The sequence below is a fragment of the Arachis ipaensis genome, chromosome B6 (assembly GCF_059453495.1).
Source record: "Arachis ipaensis isolate K30076 ecotype BB chromosome B6, ASM5945349v1, whole genome shotgun sequence".
NCBI lineage: Eukaryota > Viridiplantae > Streptophyta > Magnoliopsida > Fabales > Fabaceae > Arachis > Arachis ipaensis.
The window spans coordinates 20,611,265-20,616,442 of record NC_142441.1 but is presented as its reverse complement, the minus strand read 5'-3'; the positions used below and the strand labels follow the sequence as shown (position 1 = coordinate 20,616,442).

At 35.9% G+C, this 5,178-nt stretch overlaps 1 non-coding gene across 1 annotated transcript; it reads right to left on the bottom strand.

Annotated features, from left to right (window-relative positions):
* Positions 1 to 4,720: 4,720 nt before the first annotated feature.
* LOC148554826 (small nucleolar RNA R71) lies at positions 4,721 to 4,828 on the bottom strand. Its single transcript, XR_015886634.1, has one exon. It is a non-coding gene; the product is annotated as a small nucleolar RNA R71 (small nucleolar RNA).
* Between the last annotated feature and the right edge of the window lie 350 nt (positions 4,829 to 5,178).

Genomic DNA, 5,178 nt, shown 5'->3' with positions numbered 1-5,178 from the left:
TGCTCTGTCACAGCACGGCTAATCATCTGAGGTTCTCGATCATACTGGAATAGGATTCACCCTCCTTTTGCGTCTGTCACTACGCCCAGCACTCGTGAGTTTGAAGTTCGTCACAGTCATTCAATCCCAGAGTCCTACTCGAAATACCACAGACAAGGTTTAGACTTTCCGGACTCTCATGAATGCCGCCATCAATCTAGCTTATACCACGAAGATTCTGATTAAGAGATCCAAGAGATACTCATTCAATCTAAGGTAGAACGGAAGTGGTTGTCAGGCACGCGTTCGTAGGGAATGATGATGATTGTCACGTTCATCACATTCATGTTGAAGTGCGAATGAATATCTTAGAAGCGGAATAAGTTGAATTGAATAGAAAAACAGTAGTACTTTGCATTAATTCATGAGGAACAGCAGAGCTCCACACCTTAATCTATGGAGTGTAGAAACACTACCATTTGAAAATACAAAAGTGAATATAGGGTAAGCATGGCCGAGTGGCCAGCCTCCCATGGAGGTCTAGAGATCTAAAAATGATCAAATGATGTCTACTACAATAGTAAAAAGTCCTATTTATACTAAACTAGTTACTAGGGTTTACAGAAGTAAGTAATTGATGCATAAATCGACTTTTGGGGCCCACCTGGCGTGTGCTTGGGCTGAGCTTGAATGTTACACGTGTAGAGGTCAATCTTGGAGTTGAACGCCAGTTTGTAACTGATGAGCGGATAATTTATACGCTTTTTGGCATTGTTTTTAGTATGTTTTTAGTAGAATCTAGTTACTTTTAGGGATGTTTTCATTAGTTTTTATGTTAAATTCACATTTTTGGACTTTACTATGAGTTTGTGTGTTTTTCTGTGATTTCAGGTATTTTCTGGCTAAAATTGAGGGACTTGAGCAAAAATCAGATTCAGAGGTTGAAGAAGGACTGCTGATGCTGTTGGATTCTGACCTCCCTGCACTCAAAGTGGATTTTCTGGAGCTACAGAACTCAAAATGGCGCGCTTCCAATTGCGTTGGAAAGTAGACATCCAGGGCTTTCCAGAAATATATGATAGTCCATACTTTGGCCGAGTTTAAATGACGTAAAAGGGCGATGAACGCCAGTTCTACGCTGCTGTCTGGAGTTAAACGCCAGAAACACGTCACAAGCCAGAGTTGAACGCCAGAAATACGTTACAAACTGGCGTTCAACTCCAAGATTGACCTCTACACGTGTAACATTCAAGCTCAGCCCAAGCACACACCAAGTGGGCCCCGGAATTGGATTTATGCATCAATTACTTACTTCTGTAAACCCTAGTAACTAGTTTAGTATAAATAGGACTGTTTACTATTGTATTAGACATCTTGGGACGTCTGGTTCTTAGATCATGGGGGCTGGCCATTCGGCCATGCCTGAACCTTTCACCTATGTATTTTCATAAGGTAGAGTTTCTGCACTCCATAGATTAAGGTCTAGAGCTCTACTGTTCCTCAAAAATTAATGCAAAGTACTACTATTTTTCTATTCAATTCAACTTATTCCGCTTCTAAGATTTTCATTCGCACTTCAACATGAATGTGATGAACGTGACAATCATCATCATTCCCCTATGAACGCGTGCATGACAACCACTTCCGTTCTACCTTAGATTGAATGAGTATCTCTTGGATCTCTTAATCAGAATCTTCGTGGTATAAGCTAGATTGATGGCGGCATTCTTGAGAGTCCGGAAAGTCTAAACCTTGTCTGTGGTATTCCGAGTAGGGCTCTGGGATTGAATGACTGTGACGAACTTCAAACTCGCGAGTGCTGGGCGTAGTGACAGACGCAAAAAGAGGGTGAATCCTATTCCAGTATGATCGAGAACCTCATATGATTAGCCGTGCTGTGACAGAGCATTTGGACCATTTTCACAAGAGGATAGGATGCAGCCATTGGCAAGGGTGATGCCTCCAGACGATTAGCCATGCAGTGACAGTGCATCGGACCATTTTCCAGAGAGGATTAAAAGTAGCCATTGACAACGGTGATGTCCTTACATAAAGCCAGCCATGGAAAGGAGTAGGATTGATTGGATGAAGACAGCAGGAAAGCAGAGGTTCAGAGGAACGAAAGCATCTCTATGCGCTTATCTGAAATTCTCACCAATGATTTACATAAGTATTTCTATCCTTATTTTATTATATAAATTTCGAAAACTCCATAACTATTTGATATCCGCCTGACTGAGATTTACAAGGTGACCAAAGCTTGCTTCATACCAACAATCTCTGTGGGATCGACCCTTACTCACGTAAGGTTTATTACTTGGATGACCCAGTGCACTTGCTGGTTAGTTGTATCGAAGTTGTGAATGAAAAACGATTTATTAAGACGTGCGTACAGAGTTTCTGGCGCCGTTGCCGGGGATTGTTCGAGTTTGGACAACTGACGGTTCATCTTGTTGCTTAGATTGGGTAATTTTCTTCTTATTTTCAAAAAGTTTTTCAAAAATCTTTCAAAAATTTTCTCCTTTGTTTTCGAAAAAAAAAAGAGATTAAAAATTCTTTTCAAAAATTTTATTATGTTCTTCAGTATTTTTAAGAATGAATTCTAGTGTTTCATGATGATTTGTTGAATCATGGCCGGCTGTAAGCCATGTCTAATCTTTTGGACTGGGGTTTCAACTTATCATCACAAGAGCTTGTTGATTCTCACACACTTAGTTGCTCTATACATGGAAAATATCAATACTTTCTAAAGCTTGACTGGCTATTCAGCCATGTCTAACCCTCAGATTGGAGCTTTAGAATAGGAGTACAAGATTCCTAGAATTCATATTAAAAATTTTGGAATCCTTATTTTTATTTTTCAAATAATTTTTGAAAAAAAAATCCAAAAAAATAAAAAAATCATAAAAATAAAAAATATTTCATGTTTCTTGTTTGAGTCTTGAGTCAAGTTGAAAGTTTGGTGTCAATTGCACACTCATCTTACATTTTTCGAAAAATTCATGCATTCATAGTGTTCTTCATGATCTTCAAGTTGTTCTTGGTAAGTCTTCTTGTTTGATCTTGATGTTTTCATGTTTTGTGTCTTTTCTTGTTTTTCATATGCATTCTTGCATTCATAGTGTCTATACATGAAAAATTTTTAAGTTTGGTGTCTTGCATGTTTTCTTTGCATTAAAAATTTTTCAAAAATAAGTTCTTGATGTTCATCTTGACATTCAAAGTGTTCTTGGTGTTCATCTTGACATTCATAGCATTCTTGCATGCATTCATTGTTTTGATCCAAAATTTTCATGCATTGAGTCTTTTTCATGTTTTTCCCTCTCATCATTAAAAATTCAAAAATAAAAAAAAATATCTTTCCCTTTTTCGCTCATAAATTTCGAAAATTTGAGTTGACTTTTTCAAAACTTTTTAAAATCTAGTTGTTTTTATGAGTCAAATCAAATTTTCAATTTTAAAAAAAAAATCTTATCTTTTTCAAAATCTTTTTCAAAAATAAAATCTTTTTCATTTTTCTTATTTATTTTCGAAAATTTTAAAAATATTTTTCAAAAATATTTTTCTTATCTTTATCTCCTAATTTTCGAAAATAACATCATCAATTAATGTTTTGATTCAAAAATTTCAAGTTTGTTACTTGCTTGTTAAGAAAGATTCAAACTTTGAGTTCTAGAATCATATCTTGTGATTTCTTGTGAATCAAGTCATTAATTGTGATTTTAAAAATCAAATCTTTTTCAAAACTAATTTCAATCATATCTTTTCAAAAATATCTCTTTATCTTATCTTTTTCAAAAAATTTGATTTTAAAATATCTTTTCTAACTTCTTATCTTCTTATCTTTTCAAAATTGATTTTCAAAATTTGTTTCAACTAACTAACTAACTTTTTGTTTGTTTCTTATCTTTTTCAAAACTACCTAACTAACTCTCTCTCTCTAATTTTCGAAAATATCTTCCCTCTTTTTCAAAATTTCTTTTTAATTAACTAATTATTTTAATTTGTGATTTTAATTCTCGAAAATTACTAACCTTTTTCAAAAACTATTTTCGAAAATCATTAACTCTTTTTCAAAAATTATTTTCGAAAATTCTCTCTCTCTCTTATCTCCTTCTATTTATTTATTCATCTACTCACACAGGGACCTCTATACTGTGGTAAAAAGGACCCCTATTATTATTATTTTTCTGTCCCTCTTTTTCATATGAGCAAGAGCAAGTACAAGAACATTCTTGTTGAAGCAGATCTAGAACCTGAAAGGACTCTGAAGAGGAAACGAAGAGAAGCTAAATTACAACAATCCAGCAAGCACCTTTTAGAAATTTTCGAACAGGAAGAGGAGATGGCAGCCAAAAATAATAATAATGCAAGGAGGATGCTTGGTGACTTTACTGCACCTAATTCCAATTTACATGGAAGAAGCATCTCCATTCCTGCCATTGGAGCAAACAATTTTGAGCTGAAACCTCAATTAGTTTCTCTGATGCAGCAGAACTGCAAGTTTTATGGACTTCCATCTGAGGATCCTTTTCAGTTCTTAACTGAATTCTTGCAGATCTGTGATACTGTTAAGACTAATGGAGTAGATCCTGAAGTCTACAGGCTCATGCTTTTCCCTTTTGCTGTGAGAGACAGAGCTAGAATATGGTTGGACTCTCAACCTAAGGATAGCCTGAACTCTTGGGATAAGCTGGTCAAGGCTTTCTTAGCTAAGTTCTTTCCTCCTCAAAAGCTGAGTAAGCTTAGAGTGGATGTTCAGACCTTCAGACAGAAAGAAGGTGAATCCTTCTATGAAGCTTGGGAGAGATACAAAGAACTGACCAAAAAGTGTCCTTCTGACATGCTTTCAGAATGGACCATCTTGGATATATTCTATGATGGTCTATCTGAATTGGCTAAAATGTCATTAGATACTTCTGCAGGTGGATCCATTCACCTAAAGAAAACGCCTGCAGAAGCTCAAGAACTCATTGACATGGTTGCTAATAACCAGTTCATGTACACTTCTGAGAGGAATCCTGTGAGTAATGGGACGCCTATGAAGAAGGGAGTTCTTGAAATTGATACTCTGAATGCCATACTGGCTCAGAATAAAATATTGACTCAGCAAGTCAATATGATTTCTCAGAGTCTGAACGGAATGCAAGCTGCATCCAACAGTACTCAAGAGGCATCTTCTGAAGAAGAAGCTTATGA